The 26960-nt window shown below is 40.2% G+C and overlaps 1 protein-coding gene across 5 annotated transcripts in view; it reads left to right on the top strand.

Annotated features, from left to right (window-relative positions):
* The window catches only part of LOC139444629 (protein kinase C delta type-like), a 133658-nt gene that overhangs the window by 70740 nt on the left and 35958 nt on the right, over window positions 1–26960 (top strand). For 4 of the 5 annotated variants that reach the window (XM_071225543.1, XM_071225546.1, XM_071225544.1 and 1 more), the window contains one exon: window positions 20823–20894. The gene's annotated coding sequence lies outside the window, so the exon portion shown is untranslated. Of the gene's footprint in view, window positions 1–19183; window positions 19643–20822; window positions 20895–26960 lie in introns of those variants that run through there. The other variant, XM_071225547.1, reaches the window with a different exon arrangement.

Raw genomic sequence — 26960 nt, 5'->3', positions numbered from 1 at the left:
ACGTGAGACTAATGCTTTGTCTCTGAAAATGTGTTATTTGATAGAAACAAACAACTCCATTGAAATTGAAAAGGAGCACCAATGGGTGATTCAGAGCCTGTGAAAAGTCTGAACTTGCTTTATTTTGGATTAAGTTGTTAAGCTTGTAGATTAATACTTAGTCCCTGAAAATACGTTATTTTGATGGAAACAAACAAACTCTAGATAAATTGTAAAAGGAGGCCCAGTGAGATGGGAGATTCAGGACCTGAGGAGAATCTAGACTTGCTTCCTTTAGGGCTGTGGCATTTCAGTAAGGGATGTTTGGAAGGGAAAATATGCTTCAGGGACTGTGAGACCAACTTGGTTGTCATGTTCGGTCTGAGAAGAAGGAGGGATGTGCAGACTGCACCTTAGCCTGGATCTGTCAGTTAACAGGAGGGTACACACTCATTTCAAGTCACATCACAAAGTGAACAAAAGACACGATAGGTTGTCATTTTAGGTGTTTTTGAAAAAGAGGAGTGTGCAAACCTCACTGTCTGTCAGTGTGGAACATGACAGTGATTATTGCAATGCATGGGACAACTTCATGAATATATTTTGACAATTTTAATTCCTTGTGATGTCTTTATACGACCTGTTAACATGGTGACCTAAACAACCATTCTACTTTTGAACCATTTTGTGTGATAGCATTGAATATTTTTAAGTGTATTGACACATATCTCTCTACTCTCTGCACCACTTTAACATATCAAACCCTGTTGTGATTTCAGGCTAGAATAGGTAAGACCAAATGCTTGTCCAAAATGAGGACTGATTGGTTGCAGTGTGTGACTTGTAGCCATGGCGACATACACCTGTGCTCATGCTATAAGCCACTGGTTTGTCTGGTCCAGACTAATATCTACAGATGGTCATGATATAGCTGCATATGCAATACAAACTATAGCAGAAGGCAATATTACTCACTGAGGAATGTAGGGGTAGTATTTAGATTTGTGGCAAACTTAGGACTTAGGAGCCCCCGTGTACAAAGAGATTGTAGCGGTAAGACTGTTGTCACGCCTATACTTTCACATCAATTAATGACAGTTGTAGGGCTACGTTTATTGTGTGAAACACAACATCTGAACCAAAAAGAGGCCTATTTGCATGTGCAAAATAAGGCCCTGAGTAGTCTCGCTTTGTAGTAGTTTCCTGTGCAGAGAAGAATAGTGAGTGAGTGAGTGAGTTGGGTTTAATGCCGCTTTTAACAGTATTACAGTTATATCATGGCGTGTCAGCTTAATGTGGAAGGAAAGCCCGAAGTGATGCAGGTCTTGAACGTTTACCACTTCGGTGAAACCCACGAGGACGGGTATGGTGCTGACAAACCTAGAAACATAATTGGGAGGAGCCGAGATTCGTACCTACAATCATAGGTTTCTGGTGTGCAGAGAAGAATAAATATGCAGTTCTGTTCATGCATTCATGAAAGAAAAATTAAAGTAGTTGTTTCAGTGACAAGTATGCTGCAAAGCATTCTCAGTTTCCTATTTATACCTAGTGCTTCCTGGCTGCATTGTCGGCCTGTTCAACCTGTAGACTCATCTCACTCTTCAGCTGTGGGAATCATGTTTATCAGTTCCTGGATAAACTCTCAACACTAATAGCATGTGATGCAACAGCATGTTCAGTGTAAACACTAAGTCATGCTGGTGTGTGTAGCATCATTAATCCTTGTGACACCTTCCTGCTATGCTGAATCATCAATTCCTGCCTGTATCACTACTCAGAGCCAAGTTTGATGATGACTCAACCGATCTGTGATACTTTTCCTGTAGATTGAACTTACTGCCTCTATCATCACCCTGCATCATGCTCCTACAGTGTTGCTATAGTGTTACTGTGGTATTACTAACGTGTTACTTGTGTAACACCAGACCGCCTCCGTAGTCTTGTAGTAGAGCGTCTGCCCAGAGAGCAGAAGGTCCGGGGTTTGATCCCTGGCCGCATCATTCTGAAAGACATTAAAAGGAGTCCCTGTTACCCCAGTTTTCCTAAGACATCTTGAAGCATAAGTCCCTGTTACGCCAGTTCTACAGGGACATCTTGAAGCATAAGTCCCTGTTACCCCAGTTCTCCAGGGACATCTTGAAGCATAAGTCCCTGTTACCCCAGTTCTCCAGGGACATCTTGAAGCATAAGTCCCTGTTACCCCAATGGAGGCCACAGTGACATCTTGAAGCATGGGTCAGCAATGGAGGCCACAGTGACATCTTGAAGCATGGGTCAGCAATGGAGGCCACAGTGACATCTTGAAGCATGGGTCAGCAATGGAGGCCACAGTGACATCTTGAAGCATGGGTCAGCAATGGAGGCCACAGTGACATCTTGAAGCATGGGTCAGCAATGGAGGCCACAGTGACATCTTGAAGCATGGGTCAGCAATAGAGGCCACAGTGACATACTGCAACATGAGTGCCCTGTTGCTCCGATGAGATGTGACTGTGTTACAACAGAGATAGTATTACCTCACACCCTCACATCATGGTGTGAGACACATGAGGTCATAGTGTGACTCAGCAGGGAGGACCTGTTTGTTGTTACCAACAGACACATGTGGTGATGCATGTCGACACCAGGGGGGACACACCCATACTTCCCTGTTACAACTGAAGCAAAAACAACGTTCATGTTTGTAAATAATCATTGTGGGGAAAGTTTTCTGTTATAAGAAACATTTCTCAATATTTTGTATTTGTACATATGAAGAATGTTGAGTGTGTTATGGGTACCAATTGGGATAGTTTTATACTTACTTTTCTGTTACTTAGTTGGGAATGGCTACAAGTTCTCCTTATAAGGACTCTGTTGGCTCTGTTGGACATCCACTTTCTTTTGTGCGTCAAGTACAAGTTACGTGCACAAGGCAAAGCCAGCCAATAGTGTGCTACTGTAAATCAACATGTTAAAAAGGAATGTTATCTGGTTGATTCTCATCTCTGTACAGTATGTTAAATGTTATACTGCTGTACTATACCTACTCAGACGTAGCAGGCTGCCTTAGAAATCTTTTGATGTGAATTGTACGAGACAAATTGACAGAGTTTTGTATAAAATAAATTACTTCCGTGATAAGATTTGAATGTTCTCTTAATGCTTAGTTTGATCAGTACTATATTATCATATTTGACCTACATGTGGAGGACATGTGAGTAGTTGTCAACATCAGATAAGATAATAGGCATTGTTTGGGGGAAAGGGACAGATATTTGAAGTATCAGTTACTATATAATGATATGATACTTGGTATATAGTAAACTACTTATATAATGCATGATCTCCCTTCAATCCATCACTGTCTCCTTTCTTCCCTCATTTATTGCCTTTCTTTCTTTATTTTGTGTAAAGCCCATTTCTGGTGTCCCCCACCATGATATTGCTGGAATATTGCTAAAAGCAGCGTAAAACCATACTCATTCACTCACTCGCTCACTCTTTCTTAATTCATCCCTCACTTCATCACTACCTTCGTCATTCCCTCACTCCATCTCTACCTTCTTTCTTCCATCACTCCTTCACTCCCTTCTTTCTTTCTTCCCTCACTCCATCACTACTTAATTCCTTCCTTCCCTCACTGCATCACTCCCTTTTTTCTTCCCTCACTCCATCACTCCTTTATTCTTTCTTCCCTCACTCCGTCACTACTTCCTTCCTTCCCTCACTGCATCACTCCCTTCTTTCTTCCCTCACTGCATCACTCCCTTCTTTCTTCCCTCACTCCATCACTCCCTTCTTTCTTCCCTCACTCCATCACTACTTAATTCCTTCCTTCCCTCACTGCATCACTCCCTTCTTTCTTACCTCACTCCATCACTCCCTTTATTCTTTCTTCCCTCACTCCATCACTACTTCCTTCCCTCACTGCATCACTCCCTTCTTTCTTCCCTCACTGCATCACTCCCTTCTTTCTTCCCTCACTCCATCACTCCCTTCTTTCTTCCCTCACTCCATCACTACTTAATTCCTTCCTTCCCTCACTGCATCACGCCCTTCTTTCTTACCTCACTCCATCACTCCCTTTATTCTTTCTTCCCTCACTCCGTCACTACTTCCTTTCTTCCCTCACTCCATCACTCCCTTCTTTCTTCCCTCACTCCATCACTCCCTTCTTTCTTCCCTCACTCCATCACTACTTAATTCCTTCCTTCCCTCACTGCATCACTCCCTTCTTTCTTACCTTACTCCATCACTCCCTTTATTCTTTCTTCCCTCACTCCATCACTCCCTTCTTCCCTCACTCCATCACTCCTTTCTTCCCTCACTCCATCACTCCCTTTTTTCTTTCTTCCCTCACTCCATCACTCCTTTCTTCCCTCACTCCATCACTACTTCCTTCCTTCCCTCACTCCATCACTCCCTTCTTTCTTCCCTCACTCCATCACTCCCTTCTTTCTTCCCTCACTCCCTTCTTTCTTCCCTCACTCCATCACTCCCTTCTTTCTTCCCTCACTCCATCACTCCCTTCTTTCTTCCCTCACTCCCTTCTTTCTTCCCTCACTCCATCACTCCTTTCTTTCTTCCCTCACTCCATCACTCCCTTCTTTCTTTCTTCCCTCACTCCATCACTACTTAATTCCTTCCTTCCCTCACTGCATCACTCCCTTCTTTCTTCCCTCACTCCATCACTCCCTCCTTTCTTCCCTCACTCCATCACTCCCTTCTTTCTTTCTTCCCTCACTCCATCACTACTTAATTCCTTCCTTCCCTCACTGCATCACTCCCTTCTTTCTTCCCTCACTCCATCACTCCCTTTTTTCTTTCTTCCCTCACTCCATCACTCCTTTCTTCCCTCACTCCATCACTACTTCCTTCCTTCCCTCACTCCATCACTCCCTTCTTTCTTCCCTCACTCCATCACTCCCTTCTTTCTTCCCTCACTCCCTTCTTTCTTCCCTCACTCCATCACTCCCTTCTTTCTTCCCTCACTCCATCACTCCTTTCTTTCTTCCCTCACTCCATCACTCCCTACTTTCTTCCCTCACTCCATCACTCCGTTCTTTCTTCCCTCACTCCCTTCTTTCTTCCCTCACTCCATCACTCCTTTCTTTCTTCCCTCACTCCATCACTACATAATTCGTTCCTTCCCTCACTTGGTTAGTTAACCAAATTATATTCCTAATCCTGATTATGTCAGCCTTCCATGAGCAGTGAAGATGGAGGTCAAAGTGGCTAGATGTGAATAGTGTTGGATGTGATGTGATGAGGAAGGGCAGACACTATTGTGATCCATCATGGTTGCACTAAACCTGCATGCACTGCAAACCCCCATCCACTTGGTGCTATTTACCAACCACTTGCCCATATTTTCTTCTTCAAAGAACAATTCTAACACTAATGTTAAACAGAAAGTATTTATCAATAGTCTCTGCAGAAACATCACAAGTTTAGCATTTTTATCACTTTTTGAAGATTGAAAAAAACACAACATCCGTTAATCATTTTTTTTCCATAGTGTAGACTTGTTATGAATGGTTTCAAGGGAATAAGTTGTTTAGAACATGTGCTTTGCTTCTTTTAAATTGGTTTATACACAATGTAAATTCTTCAAAGATGAAATGGGTGATCATGTGTCTTCGACAGAAAACAGATTATCTATGGTAAATCAGTTTATGTCTTCTGTGATTAAGACACAAATTAGCAGCAACCAGCTGTGCTTCAAGTGAGAGCCTGGTCCAAGTCACTGAGTTCGCTTGTAATGAACGATGTGCCTGGCGTAGACAGTTGTAGGGGAAGCAGTTTCCCACTGATTCTCACACATAGACATTTTGGACTCTTGTTCAAAAATTCAAATCTGAGGATGCTAATGATTTGATAAATGAGATGAATACTGCTAATATGACTGAATATGGTACTGCTAATGTGTCTGAATATGGTACTGCTAATGTGTCTGAATATGGTACTGCTAATGTGTCTGAATATGGCACTGCTAATGTGTCTGAATATGGTACTGCTAAAGTGTCTGAATATGGTACTGCTACTGTGTCTGTATATGGTACTGCTACTGTGTCTGTATACGGTACTGCTAATGTGTCTGAATATGGTACTGCTAAAGTGTCTGAATATGGTACTGCTAATGTGTCTGAATATGGTACTGCTAATTGTGTCTGAATATGGCACTGCTAATTGTGTCTGAATACGGCACTGCTAATGTGTCTGAATATGGTACTGCTAATGTGTCTGAATATGGTACTGCTAATGTGTCTGAATATGGTACTGCTAAAGTGTCTGAATATGCAACTGCTACTGTGTCTGTATATGGTACTGCTACTGTGTCTGTATATGGTACTGCTAATGTGTCTGAATATGGTACTGCTAAAGTGTCTGAATATGGTACTGCTAATGTGTCTGAATATGGTACTGCTAATTGTGTCTGAATATGCGACTGCTAATTGTGTCTGAATACGGCACTGCTAATGTGTCTGAATATGGTACTGCTAATGTGTCTGAATATGGTACTGCTAATGTGTCTGAATATGGTACTGCTAATGTGTCTGAATATGGTACTGCTAATTGTGTCTAAATATGGTACTTCTAATGTGTCTGAATATGGTACTGCTAATGTGTCTGAATATGGTACTGCTAATGTGTCTGTATATGGTACTGCTAATGTGTCTGAATATGGTACTGCTAATGTGTCTGAATATGGTACTGCTAATGTGTCTGTATATGGTACTGCTAATGTGTCTGTATATGGTACTGCTAATGTGTCTGAATATGGTACTGCTAATGTGTCTGAATATGGTACTGCTAATGGATGTGAATATGGTACTGCTAATGGGTCTGAATACTGCCAGGGATTTATCTAGACCTGCTCAGAGACAAATATTCTGTCCCAAGTGTGCAGTAAAAATTCCCAGTAAGAATGTAGAATTTCCCAATTCCTCAAAATTTACAAAAATACGAACATTAAAAAAAGGCAAAGTTTGAACATTCTCACAATTTATTCCCAATTTTCCTACCAAGGGCACTTAGTTTTGGAATCCTAGATATATCCCTGACTGCTAATAGCAACTAACATTATCAATCGACGCCCAATATAGTTGCAGGAACTCTATTCAAATTATTGTGCAGGTATTGCTGTCAAACCTCAAAACCATTTTGTTGAGTTTCCGGAACTTTCTGGTAATATATTCCATACATATTTGATACAGAAGAAAACTTGGCACTGAAAACATATGGGTAAAAAGCTGCAAGACATTACTCACACTTCAAAAACTATTGAAAATGTTTTGATGTCAAAAACTTCTTGATCAGTTTTAGGAAGTTAAGTCATAATGAGCAACGAGAGCAATTTACACGTATTTGATGATAATACACGCCGGTGGTATTAATGGCTTGTCAAGTCAATGGCACTAATTTCCTTTCCACAGCCTCCCGGATTCATCCTTGATTACTTTGTGTTTCTAAACATCAGGATAGCTCTTGTAGAGATATTTTCTTGGGGTAGTGCGAACAGGCATTGTCAGTATCGCTGCCTCTGTGGAGGCAACCACGATCGAATGTATTTTCCAATTCAGTTGATGCCATGCAGTGTAAGTGTTTTTTAGATTTTTCCGCAACTTTTGGAATTTGTTCTTTTTTGGGTAAAGATTTGATGTTTTCTGGTGCTTAGGATGATATGTTTATAAAGTTTATAAAAATTTAGCTTTATCAGTTCTTAAACTTTTTTATGCCTGTTATTAACATGTATTAAAGATATGAACATTTATTTGATTTCCAAACATATTTGAATATATTGATTTGTTTGTGTGTGTAGTTAATAGATAAATTGTACATGTGAGCATATAAATTCATTCCTCTAGCTTGAACATATTTTCCTATGAGTATAGTTAATCTCACTCTTGGTTATTGCAACACTTATTCTTCCAACTGTGGGTGTTCTTTAATTTGCTTTGAGTTGTATACATACTCACATCACGATGGAATATTTTCACCAATTCCAATTGATTTATTCTGTAGCCAAAGCTAGCAAGTTGCTTTTCATATTAATTGAATCCTCGCATTTCCCATGGAAAATCTAAACCAATTAAAATGTCCTATTGGAGTTTTATTGTTGAGTACTTTCTTCTAATTCTATTAGCTTAAGGCGCCAAGAGAAGATCTGATGACATTACTCTGTCCACGATACCCATCAATGATAATACCCATTTCTTCTTTTCTTCCATGGTGCCTGAAAATCTCAGATTTTCCAAGAATTGTGGGCTCCGTATTTCCTGTGGTGGACTGAGGTGTTCGAAGGATGCCATTAAAACTTGGTCAATATCAGAGGTTGTCAACTGTGGTAATAACAAAGGAATTAATTCTCAGAAAGTTATGGGCCAATTTATGATCAAGGTTTTTTTAGCTAAATATATTTTTCAGTTCCTACCGTGTAAAAAAAGATCAGTTATCAGGAGTCACAGATATGAAGAATTATGGATTTTCTCTTATTCTTAGAGATGTGGGTTGGTATCCTAGTTCACCACTATTATGTTTCTCGTCTTAGGCTTGTCAGCACCATACCCGTTCTCGTGGGTTTTACCAAAGTGGTAAACCTCTGAGACCTGGATCGCTTTGGGCTTTCCTCCCACATTAAGCTAACACGCTTTGATATATCCAAACTCGCTCACTCACTGTTATTTACTGTAATCTCATTGTTAAAGAGGGGGCACGGGTGGCCCAGAAGTCTAAGGTGCCGCGATTCGCTGTGCAGGGTTGCGTCCCTTAGGGACGCCAGAAACCTATGATTGTGGGTTCGAATCCCGGTTCGCCCCGATTATGTTACTAGGTTTGTCAGCACCATACCCATACTCGTGGTTTTCACCGAAGTGATAAACGTCTGAGACCTGCATCACTTCGGGCTCTCCTCCCACATTAAGCTGACATGCCGCGATATAACTGGAATACTGATAAAAGCGGCGTTAACCCCAACTCACTCACTCACTCACTCATGTTAAAAGATGGTAAGCATTGGTGGTGCTACTATTCAATCATCATATCAAAGACTCGAGATTTTCTTGCCCCACTCTGGTACAAGGATGTGATGCCATGATTCTTGCATCCAATGCTGTGATATTACCGGAATATTGCTAAAAGAAATATTCACTCACCCATCCACCCATCTTAGCGATGTCATAGACGTTCTTCATGTTAAGGTCTATCACTAAGAACACTTGTTGTACAGCAGGTAGTATTATCTTGCATGTTACTAAGCAAATCCTAATTTGACAGGATTTTTTACTTATATGATTTGCTACTCAAAAGAAGTTAAAGAACACCCAAGTATTTTATTTGACTATATTTAATCTGTCATGGCCAGTTAATCCGTTTAGATATATACAAGAATCAGGTGTTCTTTTACTTCTTTTAAGTTGTATGTATCCATGAATATGAAGAATTTCATTATTTCACATTGTCAACACCACAGATATAATCCAACCAGACACGGTGGATGACTCAACTTTTGGATTGCTTACAAAAGTTTTTTCATGTTTGCAATGGAAAAATATCAAAATAAACGTGGTATAAAAATTTCAAAATATCTTTTTGAAATGGAAATGTCAGTTGAGTCAATAGTCTTTGTATCTGGTACATTGTTCCTAGTAGGTGTGCACGAGGTTGTTTCCAGTGTGTCATCCAGGCCAGTGCCCTCCCGCACTTCCTTGTTGTGGGGACGGATGAGATGAGGGAGATTCTGCAGCTACCAGGGAGGAGGAGGAGGTGGAGAGTTGTTTTCTGTTCAGGGAGCACGGCAGCATGTGGACTCCCACCTGGGGGACTATCTATGTTGTATCAACAGGCTCGCCTATCTGGGAGTACAGGCCATAAAGATAGGGCTGCAGCCTCTGGAATGTACATGAAGGGTGTTCCTTTATAAAGTCATCTTACTCCTCGCTACTGTTAGAAAAATAACACCTAGTGCAGTTTGGTATGTTGATTGTTGGAGTCTTGCTATACCTTAGTATTTGTAAAGTAAAAACTTTCTGTTTTGTCTATGTACTGAAGTTAGTTGTAAATACCTTATTGATTTTAGTGCAATAATTAGTGCAGTCTCTCCCAAACTCAGTTCCAACATAATTTCAGGTTCTTCTAATCTTGGTATTAAGTCCATTGCAGTTTCTCCTAATCTTGGGGTTATAAACACTGCAGTTTCTCCTTATCTTGGGGTTATAAACACTGCACGCACACATGCACGCCATTTACATCATAGTGTACAGAAACTATGGAAGGAGCTTGCATCCAGTGTTCGTGCTGACATTATGCCAATATATGCACCCTTATGTGTAGGTATCATTACCACGATAATTAGACATGAGACAGAAATAGATAGTGGTGACTGATAGATTACAGCCACTGTAGTGGAGGAATGTGAGAGATGCCAAGCCTGTGTGAGTACATGTGTGATTCGAAGTCTGTGTGTGAGTACAATGTGTCTCCAAGCCTGTGTGTGAGTACAAGTGTGACTCCAAGCCTGTGTGTGTATACACGTGTGATTCAAAGTCTGTGTGTGAGTACAAGTGTGACTCCAAGCCTGTGTGTGTATACACGTGTGATTCGAAGTCTGTGTGTGAGTACAAGTGTGATTCCAAGTCTGTGTGTGAGTACAAGTGTGACTCCAAGCCTGTGTGTGTATACACGTGTGATTCGAAGTCTGTGTGTGAGTACAAGTGTGATTCCAAGCCTGTGTGTGTATATATGTGTGACTCCAAGCCTGTGTGTGTATACACATGTGATTCCAAGTCTGTGTGTGAGTACAAGTGTGATTCCAAGCCTGTGTGTGTGTATATGTGTGACTCCAAGCCTGTGTGTGTATACACATGTGATTCCAAGTCTGTGTGTGAGAACATGTGATTCAAAGCCTGTGTGTAAGAACATGTGATTCAAAGCCTGTGTGTAAGAACATGTGATTCAAAGCCTGTATGTAAGTACATGTGTGATTCAAAGCCTGTGTAAGAGTAGACATTGCTATACAATTACAAGTGCAATAATCTTGGAACGTGACATTAATCCCTGTCTCACCAATTTTCTGTGAATCAGTCTGATGGGAAGAATACTAACCTCTAGCGGCTTTAAGTATGTTTATAGAAGCAAGGACAATGTGATGTCTTGAATGAACGTGAAATGAAAATGTGATCTCAGTCAGGTGGTGGAAATTTATGTGCTTATTAACGCTGCACATGACATTGGCTTAGTGGCTGTGAGTGTATCAACGACAGTGTTTATAACATTTTACCAGATTCTTGCTTTGGCCTAGTGGCTGCATCTAAAATTTGTCTTTTACAGTTGCTGTAGAAAAAGAAAGATGAAACCTATTTTCACCCAAAAGGATTTGGCAAATGGTTATGTAACCCATGTTCTGGTAAAATGTCTGTCAGTTTGTTTGGAAGCAGAAATCAAAATAACTGTGAAAGAAGAAAACATGATAAAACCCAACATTGTTAAGAATATGAATGTTTTATCTGACCTGAAGCAGGGACTTGTTGGTGTTAGTGTAAGTACTTGTTTCATGAAATTCTTTCAGCCATTTCCTTTCTTCTGTTCCACCATTGATGGATACAGAGACATGTTTATGTGGAATTTATCCAATGAAGCAGGAATTACATTTTATTAAGTTTAGACATTTGAAAAAATGATTAATGGGTAGGATTTTTTGGCTAAAGAATCCATTTATCCGTCTTATCTTGGAGTAAGGAAGAGCATCAGAATGATGAATGAGACTTGATAGATGCTGTATTGAAAAAAATGATGAATTAAGTCATTTTGTTCTTTACATTGAGAAAAGATAGTGACTTTGTTGAGATTTTTCAGGAAAGTTTGAATCCTGTGACACTGACAAATGGATATATTTTTCTCATAAGATGTAACTAGATTAAACTGCTCTCGTGCCATGTTGACTCTAGTCACTGGAGTGGAAACCCTTGTCAAACATTTTGATAATTCATCTGTGAGGTAATCACATGGAAATATATTGAGCGGTTATGATGACCTTGTGTTTCGTTGGGATACTTGAGCTGGTGTAAAAGTAGCATCTGAATACAAATTTCACTGAATAAATTTTATGTTTATTTCTATCCTCTTACTATAAATATTTATCTCAGCATAATCATGTGGTATGTGTCAACCAAAATTCTTAAGTTCCATCTGAATAGGTCCCTAGTGTCTACTACTGATTGTCCCATAAGGATCTGGGTTAGAATTGTTCTTCAGCAACCCATGCTTGTTGGAAGAGGCGACAAACAGGATCAGGTGGTCAGACTCGCTGACTTAGTTGACTGTGACCCATTTGCGTAGATCAATGCTCATGATGTCATCACTGGATTGTCTGATCCAGACACGATTATTTACAGACCTCCGTCACATAGCTGTTATATTGCTGAGTCTGGCATCAAACAACAAGCAAACTAAAACAATCATGCTTATTCACGAGCAGATTTAATCTGGTTCTGATGGTGGCAGTGTCATCATAACCTGACATCAATTGTTGCTCATTCCATCGACCACTGGTTTGTCTGATCAAGACTTGACTACTGAGGATGTAGTGGTTAAATACAGTGTGTGGCCTGACTGATATCCTTAATTTCTTCATCTCACACTCCACCCCATCTTTAGTTGACCTGGCTTAGAAAAGGTCTAAACACCCCACATTGCTCGTTGTAAGAATATACCATATTTGAGAGGAGGTCGGGTAGCCTAGTGGTTTAAGCGTTCGCTCATCATGCTGAAGACCCGGGTTTGATTCCCCACATGGGTACAATGTGTGAAGCTGATTTCTGGTGTCCTCCGCCGTGATATTGCTGGGATATTGCTAAAAGCGGCATAAAACAATACTCACACACTCACTCACACACTCACTCACTCACTCACTCACTCACTCACTCTGGTGTCCTCCGCTGTGATATTGCTGGAATATTGCTAAAAGCATTGTAAAACCATACTCACTCACTTACTACCATATTTGATCGGGTAGTCAGATGTATTTGATCAACAACTGGTTTGTCTGGTCCGGACTCAATTACATCCACATTGCCGAGATGAAGCTGTAATATTGCTGATTGCTGTTTAAGAACAACATTCCCCCTCTTCATCCCATTCATCAGGTAGTTCTAGCCATACAAGAATAATCAAGCCAGATGCTAAACATGCTGAAGCTATTTCCACAACTTTACACAGACATGGCATATCACGATGTAGGTGTTGGGCCCAGCTAACATCAATTAAGTTGTGATGTCATACCCCAAAGGCCACACACAGGCTTAGTACGATGCTTAGATGGTGTGACAAGTTTTTCATAAGGGTCATATATGTATTTTAGTTTCAGCAATAGGGACAGATGTGTGTTGTAGTTTTGGCTCAAGGGAGGTAATTCTGTTCAGACTTCATCAGACTGGCAATTAGAAAATTTCCCTGTTGAATCCTGATTAAATTAAATGTGAATTATTGAACGAAGACACACTTAAACTGTCATGGATTTATTCATTTTTTTAAAAGTCTGGGACCACATGTCTATTGGGCATTTATTTTGCACCCCCAAAGCTATTGTTATAAATATAAAAGGTGAAATGAGATATCATAAGTGAATTCGAAGTAGTTTTGTATAGATGTGTATAATTGTGTTAAGACAACAGAACATAGTCTATGATTCAATTAAGAGCCTATTGATTTAAAGAGACCCCTAAAAGGTCATGAATGTGATCATTCTTTGTCCAAGTCAAGGACATATTGTCTATTGGGTATTCATGTATGGACTCTTAATAGCTATTGCGATAATATGAAAGATGAAATTAAATAACCAGTCACTAGTGGTTTCAAAATAGTTTTATAAACCTGTATAATTTTGTTAAGGTAAATCAAACACTACCAGCATTCCTCAGCAATGAAGGGATAGCTGGTTAGTTACAGTGAGTGAGTGAGTGAGTGAGTGAGTTGGGTTTAACGCCGCTTTTAACAGTATTCCAGTTATATCACGGCGTGTCAGCTTAATTTGGGAGGAAAGCCTGAAGTGATGCAGGTCTAAGACGTTTACCACTTTGGTGAAACCCACGAGCACGGGTATGGTGTTGACAAACCTAGAAACTTAATTGGGGCGAACCAGGATTTGAACCCACAATCATAGGTTTCTGGCGTACTCAAGGGACGCAACTCTGCACAGCGAATCGCGGCGCCCTAGACGACTGGGCCACCCGTGCCCCCTGGTTAGTTACAGAGCCATGTGTTCTGGATATTTATGTTCAGCCTGTTTATAAGGAAGTAAACCAGAATGACAGTACACTCCGGCTCCAGCTGGCATAATGCCAATTTCTACACCAATACTTCTCATCTAGGGTATAGGTAAAGTCAGTCAAGAGACTAAATTTAGTTAATTTGCCTTGACTGTGTGTAAAGCTGTCTCGCACATGGCCAAATGACATCTCCCTACATCTTGTCACGATTTGGGTATCATGTTTATGGGCTGAACAAGTATAACTGAATACTTGTCAATGGTTTACGCTCCTAGAATAATAAAAAAACCAACTTCTGAAGTTTCGTCATGAGCTTGTGATCAGGATGTTTATGAAATATGAAAAAATTTATATCAATACAAAGTCACAATGATCTTATTTGTTTTGTGGGTTTACGCTCCTAGAATAATAAACAATTTTAACTCCTGAAGTTTCGTCATGAGCTTGTGATCATGATTTTTATGAAATATGAAAAAAAGTAATTCAATACAAAGTCACGATGATCTTATTTGTTTTGTTTGCAGTTGTTTGTTTGAACAGTGGAGGGGCCATTTTTTGAAGGAATGTAGGGTCTTCATGTTTAAACGTTGCTTTTTAGCCCTTATATGTTGTAAGAGATCTGAAATATAAGATGACCAAGTTTGTTTTAAGTCAATATGTCAGGCATTTAGTTCTGGAGTCTACAAGGAAAGTGTGTGTATGTAAGTTGTATAGTTTAATGTTTTATTAATGGAAATTGATGCTTTTTATGAAAGTAATCAAATTAACCCGAAGGAAACTTGTTAATTTTATATCCTAGTTCAGGATTTGTTGCATCTGTCAAGTGTCTTCGAATTGTCGCCTGCCGTCAAATTTATTGATTAAGTATATAGAGGTTATCACGCGAGTGTGTTTGGGGATGGTAAATATCCTGCATTAGGAATAAACATTGTATTTAGCGAGCCTTGGCGAGCTAAATACATAGTGTTTATTCCTAATACAGGATATTTACCATCCCCAAACACACAAGCGTGATAACCTCTTTATCATATAATGTCATTCTTTAATTCTGTGCTTCAAAATCGCTTTCCGTCTCTCACAAACATTACCGAAACATTGCGAGTTTTCCTGGAATGCGCGCATTAATATATATATTACGTCATAGGGTAAGTGATGTGTCAGTCGGACAGTGACAGTAGCCAATATAGTTCCAACTGAAATCCGTTTCTTATACAGTGGCGAAGCAACATATATGCAAAACAACAATGGTTTATATTTTCCTTTCGCGGCAATCCATCGGTCTGTCCGCTAGAGTAACTGCCCTTTGTCAAAGGGAAGCTACTCTAACCCTAGTCTATGAGACGTCACGGCCATGGTCAGACGTTGTTGACAGTAGGTCTGTCATAACGTTAAGAAGTGTAGTCAGATGTACACACAGCGACAAAACGAAACAAGGTAACAATTCAAACATATTTGGTTCCAAATCCAACTATTTTCATTTGTAGAAGAGGTTTCAAGCCGCAGAGGTCTACAAGCACAGATATGGCTACTGATCCCGCTTGGCTAGGCCTCGTGCTCTCGCAAAATCGTTTCGAAATTTATATCTCCAAAGTTGCCAAAACTTATAAAATGCCTTAGCTACGTCACAGTTAGACACTGATTTTCAGTATATTAGACTGTTCTTTTGATAATGATAGCAATTATCCCTGTAGTTTATCCAGATTCCCGATGGTTAATTCTGACTCGATCACCAGATGACGAGGGCGACGCCATGTTTGTTTATAAACAGTGAAAGTAGTCCCTACTTGACCTTTGATATTTGCATCTTTATCCGCATATGACCCCAACGGATATCGTTTTTATCCGTTGGCTTTATCCTGCCGAGAAACCTACCCATTATATGATAAAATGAGTTCCGTCACACCTGCCCAGTGGTACAGTTCTTTCTCATGACATGGCAGCTTCAGAGGTAGTTCGGGACTTTGAGAAGGGGTGAGTGTCACTTTCGGAATATGTGAGAGGGCAATGTGGCCTGTTATGCAGATTTGTTTGTTTGTAAGTTTGTTAGTTTGTTTGTTGTTGAATGCCCCACTCAGCTATATGACAGCGGTCTGTAAATATTTGACTCTAGACCAGACAGTCCAGTGATAAACATTATGAGCATCAATCTACATGATTGGGATACGATGACATGCATCAACCAAGTCAGCAAGCCTGACAACACGATCCCATTTGTAGCCTCTTACGACAAGCAGAGTCACCTCTTATGGCATGCATGGGTTTCTGAAGACCTACCCTTCCCCGGATCTTCACGGGGTGTTATGTCATAGCGACTGATTGACAACACCCATTGTCTGAAGAACATTTAAGTGCAAAGGCTCATTACCCTGGAGCCATGACATCTATATGCCTTGAAACACTTAATTTCTGTTATTTATAAGATGCTAATCCTAATTGTTAATCCCCATTTTTGTGAACATCGACCGTCTGCCATCCTGAACGAGATGTGCAAGTATGTCACTGATGAATTACTGTTTACATTTATATTTATTACTTACTAAATGTCTGTTGACCTTGGCTATATAAGCCTTGGTCCGTTGTTTTGTAGAGAAAATTTGGTTCCGTGTGTGTATAAGTTCGTGTCGCGTCAAGTTTTGGTTCCTATCACACTGAAATTTGTTCCGGTCACACAGGAACTTTCACACACACATTCTAACTTATGAAACTGTCAAGTGTCTAAAAGAGGGATTTTTTGATGAGCTATATTGAAAACAGGGCTTGGTTATTGAGGGTGTAGGGAAAGAAAGAATACATGAATTATAACCATGGAACAAATACTTGCAATATATTTGTTCTGGTTGGAACAAATGCTCTATTTGACATTTACATTTTTTTTAAAAACAGCAAATTCTGTAAAGAAATGTATTTTTATTATATCTCTGTTATCGTGGTAAAAATAGTCTCATTTTATGTTAACTCTTTAGTATACTTCATCTCGACAGTCGTAGTATTCACTGGTGATTCTGTTTTAGATTAGTTTCCGTGTTTTCAATGTTGCACATTACCAACATACAGGAACATCGCTCATAAACGCACCCAAACATTTGTTCCTGTCAAACAGATCTTTTCACTACAGGGTCTGAACATTTTCACTGCAATTTTATGTATTTTAATCTGAACTAAATTTGGGCAGAATGAAAATATGCTTCAAGTGTGACTAAGGATTTTATGAATATATATCCTGAGAACCTCTGTAATCCTAGTGATTCGATGAATAAGCATCGCCATCCTTCCTGTAACACCATCCTTCCTGGCATAGTGAGAAGGGTTCTCCACAAACTGTGAACAGTCCTTGTTTGTTATATAGAACATGTATTCAGAACTCTTCTCTGTGCCAGCAGTGTATTGTCAAAACACTGATACAAATCTGTAGCTGTATCGGAACCAAAAACAGACATAATCATTTCTTCATTAAACAATTTTTTTAATAGGCTTCAAGGAGTTGATAGGAGCAGTATACTTCTTTAGGTTTATTCAGTGGTAAAAAAATCAGTTTGAGGGCAAAGAGAAATAATGTAAACATTCATGGTAGGGCCGGGACGGGTAGCTCGGGTACTCGGTTCTGGTGGGTACTGAGTAGGACCTGGGTACCCATAGGACTACGTGGACCCATGGTTAAGTCACGTGATATATTGTTTAAAGAAAAAAATATCTGGAACTCCGTGGTTGCACTACAAGTTATAAATGTTCTTATTTCTTTATGACTGTGCAGGAATTCATTCTGACTTTTATATGTTTGAATAAAGAAAAAGCTTCAGTCAACTTCAGTGTATGCCTGACCTGATCGTTTTATATGTGTAGCTAAATACTTTTTGCCAGGGCTCTGGTCAAACGTTTCCCAATCAGACATTTTGTGCCCATCTCTTGAGACCTACAGCGGGTACACGGGTAGGGTCGGGTACTTGGGGGTCGGGTACCAGGGTAGTAAATTTGGACTCGTCCCAGCCCTAATTCATGGCACTTATGTATATACCATCTACAGCTATGATGAATGTAACTAAAGGGCAAGGGCAGAGATCACCATTTAATTTTGTCCCTGTGCTGTTTAAGGATTCTATTATATGTACATTATAGCATTTGCTGGTCATTAAACATATTACCCACACACATGACCCAATTCGTGGATGAATATACTTCACACCAGGAAGTGAGGGGGAGATTCTGGACAGAGTGATTTCCCTTGACTTGACCCATACTTCCTTTTATCCTGCTGTCACTCTCCTCCCTCCCATCTCTCTACCCCCTCCCTCCCACTTCATCATCATGTAATGCATCCTTAATGAAGTTGTGGCTTGCAGGAAGGATAATGTATTCATTAACTCGGTGTTTTCCAGATCAACCAATTCCTTGGAAGGCAGGTTGATGAGGCTGGTCTTGACATGTGTCCTAATTGGAAGGGGCCAAAACAGGAGATGCTTTCAAACCTTACCATATCTGTCAAATCAGTATGAATATATATAAAATATGTGTAAGATGTTCTTGTTTTGTTTTTTTACATTTTTTTACCTACCGTATTCGACGTAATAAGCGCCCCGCTCTAATAAGCACTCACGGCGATATTTGCTAATATATTGGCAAGTGAACAGTCCCAATTAGCATTCCTTCCGATTGATCAATGTACACAAGACTTATTTATTCGTGTATCATACGCACTCGTGTGTTATATGCACCCTAAATTATGGGCAATTAAATTCTGGAAAAATATATCTGTCGTATATAAACAGTTCAGGCCGTCAGCATAAACCAAGAAATGTATCTTTCAACTCTGTTTTTTTCCACCAAAATAATATTCCAATAAGTGCCCCCTATTTCTAATTTTGAGAGTGGCCTGGGCGCTTATTACGTCAAATACGGTATTTATAGTCACATTACAATAACCATGGTTTCACATAATCCCCTACAGTCCACATGGTTAAGTGGTACAGGATCATACACTAAGGTTTAGATTTGTTGTTGTATTTATTCAACATAAGGTGGATATGAGGGGAATAGTTGTGCAAGGAACGGGGACAATGTACTAGGCGATGTGAGATGATATTGGGTTTAACGTCACTTCCAAGATTATTGCACATATGTAGAGACGTGTGTGCATGTGCGTGTGTGTGTGCATGTGCGTGTGCGTGTGTGCTCACTGAGATACCATGCCATAGTTTAATATGAACACCCCACTCAGACACAGAATACTAACTCCGAGCCGACCAGTCCTTGTTTTAGCCCCTTAATGCTGAGCGGAGGCAGTATAACCACAGTTAAGCACCTTCTTTTTACGTCTTTTGGTATGATGGTGGTCGGGGATCGAACTCCGGACCTTCTGCTCTCCGGGCGGACACTCTACCACTAAGAAATGGAGGAAACAGAGAGCAGTATCATCTCAGGTTAAGAATTAAACACTTTCCTTTAAACTTATCACTGAAATATGTAGATAACTTTCTTTGTCATAGTAATATCTTATCAAATGCAGGTCATGATTAAAGTTAGGAATAGTATTCTGTAAACATATGTTTTCAAATTTTTTAAAAGATTCTCATGTTGGGGTCTTCAAGTACGAATGACACTTTTACTGAGGTGTGAGGTCTTAGAAGTTCTTTCTTCATACCACTAAAGGAATTGTGCTGATATTCAAATATAAAAGAGGCAAGAATTTGAAAGAATTCAGTAGTCATCTGTTGCTTTGTACAGGATAAACGTAGCTTTAATATGTACATAAATTACATTTGATATGATAAAGCAGTTTCCTGCTGGAATCTTTTTCATACATACTCATCAATGTAAACTGTTAAAAATTCAGACATGAAGCAGAATCACAGACTGAAAATACATTCAACATGTTATTGCCATACCTCATATAAACAATAGTTTGAAAACGTCTGAATGTGTTCAACATGCTCAAAGGCTTGAAACTTTTTTAAACGTACCGTATTTGATGTAATAAGTGCCCAGGGCGCTCTCAAAATTAGAAATAGGGAGTTCTTATTAGAATATTATTTTGGTGAAAAAGATCGTAAATTTTGTGGTTTATGCTGACAGCCTGAGATGTTTATATACGACAGATATATTTTTCCAGAATTTTATTGTCCTTTGATTAAGGGTGCATTTAAAACACGAGTGCGTATTATACATGAATAAATAAGTCTTGTGTACATTGATCAATCGGAAGGGGTGCTAATTGGGATTGTTCACCAGCCAATATATTAGCAAATATTGCCGTGGGTGCTTATTAGAGCGGGGTGCTTATTACATTGAATACGGTATAGCTACGTCTCATGTTCAGTCTCCATGTTTAGATTGTGAAGACAAGGATGAAACTCCATCTGCAGGTACATGTAAGACCAACAATAAATGTACAAGAACATAGGAGACCACATGCGCCCTCCATTGCTAAACTTGATAACAATCTGCAAAGTTTTGAGTTAAAGAGTTTCTTGTGACTTTGATCGAAATGGCTGGGAGGATTTGTTATACATGTATTTCTTTATTTTTTTATGGATTACAATAACCAGTTCTTGGTGTAAATACATCATGGAATGTGTTAAGATAGGTTTTCTCTTTTTCCAGATGAGTCAGTGAGTTACCATGGAAACATGAATGAAGTTTGTTGACTTGGAGCATCCGTCTAGCTTATTATATGTAAGTAATACTCTTTTTTATGTCTTATGTTATGTGGTGCTTTAGTGTTCAGAAATGTTTCTGATGGATATGTATTGTTTTTTCAGTCATACTATTTCCCCAAGAACTTATTATTTGTATATATTTCTGTAATTTATACCTGGATTGATACACGACCATTTTTCTCCTTAATATGTGTGCTTAGACGTGTACAGCGCATTGGTCATGAATCAGGTGAAGGTGAGCAGTGTTGGTTGTAGGGTGGTGGATGGGTGGAGTGGTAGAGCGTGCCCCCAGACAGAGAAGGTCTGGGGTTCAATTCCTGGCTGCGTCATACCAAAAGTTATGGTACTTGTTGTTGCCCTGCCTGGCACTTGTCATTATGAGGCTAAAACAGGGACTCGTCTCGGAGTCAGTGTACTGTGTCTGAGTGGGGTATTCATGTTAATCTGCAGGATGGTGCCTCAGTGGGCTAGCACTATAAAATTGGCATTAGTTCAGATTAGTACAAGCAAACAGACACACACATATGCATGCACGTTGCTGTATATGTGCAAGAATCTTGGACGTGACGTTAAACCCCATTTCACCTCACATTGTGGGATTGAAGGAAAAGTCGGGTTGATCTTATCAGGTTATTTGTCACTTTATAAAGTTCATCGTTCTGCCAGGCTGTTTTATTGGGCATGGGTTCCTTGGATTTGACAGGTCTCAAATCAGTTTTCAAACACAGCTAAGAGATCAATACCATGGTGATATCAGAACATTGTAACAAAAATTTATTCTGTAGGTGTGCACTAACTAAATGGCTACTGTGTGAATTGTCAAGAGAGGTTCTTACTCAATTTAATGCCTTTGCACCAAATTCAACCTAATTTCTTCTCCTTAACAGATCGATGTGCATGGAAATCTTATAAAACATACACTTATTTTCAATGTGATTGATATTTGGTCCTAAAAACATTAAGCTATATTACATGTTGGGTTTTATGACGGATTTTTGTGTTTCCCAAAAATGTAAATTTTCAGGAGAAACGGAAATTTTGAAATTTCTGTGATATATTCCCCTGAATAAGTGTTTGCATGGATTTGTATTATGAATTTCATGTCAAATGTCAAATGCTCTAACCAGTACCTCATTTTGTTAATGCGTTGCCAATTTGGAGTGAGAATGTTTGCAAAGCCAATCACTGAACATGACGTGATGGTTATTCAGAGGCTCACATATAGTGACAGGGGATGCCAGACTCACATTGAATCACGGCCAAAATCCATGTTGTATCACACAGTTGCCTGGCTATACCACCATGTGAATAGTCGTTAAGGAGGACACTAAGATCTGAGGGCTGAATGAATGAATGATGACAGTGATGGTTATGACAATGTTGATGAAGGTGGTGGTGGTGATGTTGGTGGTGATGATGGTGGTGGTGGGTGTGTAGATGGTGATGTTGGTGGTGGTGATGAAGGTGATGGTGGTGGGTGTGTAGATGGTGATGTTGGTGGTGGTGATGGAGATGGTGGTGGTGGTGGTGGTGGTGATGTAGATGGTGATGATGGTGATGTTGGTGGTGCTGATGGAGATGGTGGTGGTGGTGGTGATGATGTAGATGGTGATGATGGTGATGTTGGTGGTGGTGATGGAGATGGTGGTGGTGGTGGTGGTGATGATGTAGATGGTGATGATGGTGATGTTGGTGGTGGTGATGGAGATGGTGGTTGTGGTGGTGATGATGATGATGGTGTTGATGGTGATGTTGGTGATGATGGTGATGATGATGATGGCAGTGATGATGAGGATGCAGATGATAGTTTCTCTGTACTGATACTGATCCATAAACTCATATAGAAGATCACACATGGACAAGAGCTTCCTTTGCACATTTCATTCAGATCTGCTATACTTAAATGTTGATTCCAAACCTACCTTATTATCTTGCCTATCAGTAATGATTCACAGGCATAACTGAAAGCCTGATCACTAAACAGCAGCTATAATCAAATCTTGTACCACCCATGTTACACAGTAAATGGGATCTCAACACTTTGACACATTTTCCAGGGCATCATGATCCTAAGATTTCATGATTTTGTTCCAACTAATAGACATTTGGTCGATGGAAGTCCATGGGAAGTTCTTCATCAGGAAGGTAAACCCAGTCAACTCAGAGTTACGAACCCACTGTTATTTGGTGTTGTATTGTATCGTTGCTAATATGTCTTGAACAGTTTTTCGTATTAGACTGCAGTAATGAAATCTCAAGGGGAGACTATCACTCCTTTTTGTCTTAAATTTTGAAAGAGATGTTGTGTCTATGCTGATACATGGTGTATTGATGCCACTGTTAACATGCACTGTGTATTCTCACCCAGCAGTAAGTGGGTACCCGGTAGAAAGGGTAACCAGTATGCATGTATTTGACTCAAAAGTTACTTCCAGCAGATAAATAGTTAAATGATGGAGAAAATAAAATAGGTTATTTTACTTCTGAAAATATATCTATTTTATTGTACATGTAAAACACATCTTGTCAATATCCCAGCTTCTCTTAAAGCGATGAACATCAATACGTTTACACTCGGTCAGCATTATCAATGTTCTGTGTGTCCGATTTGACCATTGGGTCTAATGACGTGTTGGTCATCGATGTAGTCTGTGTTTACACTGTTGATGTAGTCTGTGTTGACACTGTAGTCACCTACCACCGCAATTACTAGCACCTAGATGTGCCTGCCAGCTACCAGATGATTTGCTTGATTGATTCCGGCACTTGGAGGAAATGGCCAGCCGGATTGGCAGTCAATCCCAGGGCAACTTCATAAATCACCATATAACAGCAATCAGTAAACAGACACGTGTGCTCAACCTCTCCCTCCGAAGCCAGGTGGATACACGAAGGTGCTCGACGAAATGTCAGAGTGCACCTGCTCTGACAGATGCCATTGAAGAGATTCGGCCCTGTAATTCAATACTGTTGAACAAAAGGAACATAAGCTATGTTTGGTATTGGGTAGACCTATAATTATCATTGATATACTTTACCAAATATATTTTTCATTTAAAACAAATTCCTCTTGAACTAGCATTTAATATTATAAATTTATACCAATTAATGTATGTATTGATGCATGGAGTGTTATTAACCTATTACAGTTTGAGTCTAGTAGGTACCTTACGAGATCAAGGAAACATCTGCATTGATCCTTTTGAGATCTAGTTTTTGCATGTACCTTGTGACTTTTAATCTCAACGAAAACCTAAAAAATTGTGCTTTATCCTTTACCTGTGGTTTTGAGGGGTGCAGGTAAGTTAGCCTAGTGGTCAGTGCGTCAGCTGGACTCGCCAAAGACCTGGGTTTGATTCTCCACATAGGTACAATGTGTGAATTCTTGGTGTGCTCCCAGCAATACACAGTATGATGTCATCTGCTAAGAATATTTGAAGGCACAAACTAGGACAGGGTAACATGAGGAGTACATATAAAATATAAAATATTTTGAGAATTATTCAAAATGATTTCCCCAATATTAATCAATAACAATGATCTGCAATTCTTCAATCCACTGTATAAGTGTAGTTCAGATCAATGCAATGATCCCCAAGGGATGCTGGGGATAGAGTGACAAATATATTGAACATGTCGTGTGGAGAAAATATTATGCATATAAAACTGACATCTCGAAGAAAGATCTTGATGCTACTGGCCATTGTTCAAGCATGTGATGAAAATAAGTGGTCTGACGGTCCTCTTTGAAGTGAATTCAGGGGAAAGTTAGCCCATGGCAGAATGTCTAGTTTCCTAACAAAAAGGAAAGAGTTGTGTGATTCACTGAGCAAGGTTTATCTTGTAACTTGAAGCAGTCTGTGTGGAACTGGTGAACAGGTTTGCTGTGCTAGTGGTGAAGGACTGACTACCTGTATATTATGGTGCCCATTAAACCAGCTTGTATTGTTTGATTTGTAAAAATGCAGGTTAAAGAGAAATTGACTGATTCAAACATTCAGGATCTATTATAAATTTGTCTTTCGCTGGTACAATCCTCCATGGAAATCTAGTGTAGACTTACATTGAGCCCATGAAATATTTGTTTGTTGTTTAACGCCACACTCACCAATATTCCAGCTGTATGACGGCAGTCTGTAAATAATTGAGTCTGGGCTGTCTAGTGATGGCCTGGGAAGGGGTTGAGTATAGGATGCTAGGCCTTGGAAGGGGTTGAATATAGGATGCTAGGCCTGGGAAGGGGTTGAGTATAGGATGCTAGGCCTGGGAAGGGGTTGAATATAGGATGCTAGGCCTGGGAAGGGGTTGAGTATAGGATGCTAGGCCTTGGAAGGGGTTGAATATAGGATGCTAGGCCTGGGAAGGGGTTGAGTATAGGATGCTAGGCCTGGGAAGGGGTTGAATATAGGATGCTAGGCCTGGGAAGGGGTTGAGTATACGATGCTAGGCCTGGGAAGGGGTTGAGTATAGGATGCTAGGCCTGGGAAGGGGTTGAGTATAGGATGCTAGGCCTGGGAAGGGGGTGAGTATAGGAAGCTAGGCCTGGGAAGGGGTTGAGTATAGGATGTTAGGCCTGGAAAGGGGGTGAGTATAGGATGTTAGGCCTGGGAAGGGGTTTAGTATAGGATGCTAGGCCTGGGAAGGGGGTGAGTATAGGATGCTAGGCCTGGGAAGGGGTTTAGTATAGCATGTTAGGCCTGGGAAGGGGGTGAGTACACGATGCTAGGCCTGAGAAGGGGTTGAGTATAGGATGCAAGGCCTGGGAAGGGGTTGAGTATAGGAAGCTAGGCCTGGGAAGGGGTTGAGTATAGGAAGCTAGGCCTGGGAAGGGGTTGAGTATACGATGCTAGGCCTGGGAAGGGGTTGAGTATAAGATGCTAGGCCTGGGAAGGGGTTGAGTATAGGAAGCTAGGCCTGGGAAGGGGTTGAGTATACGATGCTAGGCCTTGGAAGGGGTTGAGTATACGATGCTAGGCCTGGTAAGGGGTTGAGTATAGGAAGCTAGGCCTGGGAAAGGGGTGAGTATACACTGCTAGGCCTGGGAAGGGGGTGAGTATGGGATGTTCAGAGCTACGAAGGGGATGGGAATGAAATGGAGGTGAATCTTTTATTAAAGATATTCAGAGGAGTCTGTAAGAGAGACTACTTCTAGGACAGAAAAGTTAAGGTTGCCTGTAGCCTACATAGGATCAGATGACCACAAAGGCTGCTGAGTATGAAGATTAAAGTAGTTTTGCAGTAATATACAAGTCAGTTTTCATTGTACCTACGAGTCAAACTCAGCGCCAGTGAATAAAACGTTATGCTTGTCCACTGAGCTGACCCATAATCCACATCACTCCATGATATCAGACAGAGACAAACAAGCACACTTTATCACGATCAATGTCAAACCAACTTCTGATAAAACTGTCCTTTAAGATTTTTTCATCCATTGTGAGATGAGTTGCCAGTGGGAAGCTTGGTTAAAGTATTTGTTGTTAGGAGTTATGCAGACATTAAAAATTACAGATAAACTCAATAGTTGGCTGGTGGCATTTGACAGAAAACCCATTTCCGCCTCCATTTGCTGAGCTAAAGATGAGGGCACCATGATGTTTGTATTGTCCAGAGTGCAAATGACGGACTGATGAAGGTCCGGAGCTGGACAGGGAGGGGGACTGGTGTTGATACAGAGATTCTGTCTTGATGCTCATACACAAATGGCTTTCAATTTGAATTCATAGACTATACCCTCACTGGGTTAGAATTGGTCCCTTAGCTGGTGATTAGATTCTGGTGAAGATAAGGGGTAGACTAGGTCTTCTGCAACCTATGCTTGCCTTAACAGGCGACTATGCTTGTTGGAAGCGGCGACTAACTTGGTTGATGCATGGTATCCCAATTGCAAGGAGAGATGCTCATGATGTCAATCTCTGGATTGTCTGCTCCAGACTCGATTATTTACATACCGCCTTCACATAGCTGGAATATTGCTGAGTGCAGCGTTAAACAACAAACCAACCAACGATTAGAGGCAGCTTGGTTGATGGTGTTGTCATCCTACACTGATGGCATTGAACATTGCTCACAATATCAATTC

This window comes from Haliotis cracherodii, unplaced genomic scaffold, assembly GCF_022045235.1.
Source record: "Haliotis cracherodii isolate W230 unplaced genomic scaffold, xgHalCrac1.p SCAF_6, whole genome shotgun sequence".
NCBI classification, from domain to species: domain Eukaryota; kingdom Metazoa; phylum Mollusca; class Gastropoda; order Lepetellida; family Haliotidae; genus Haliotis; species Haliotis cracherodii.
This window is presented reverse-complemented; position numbering and strand designations above follow the sequence as displayed.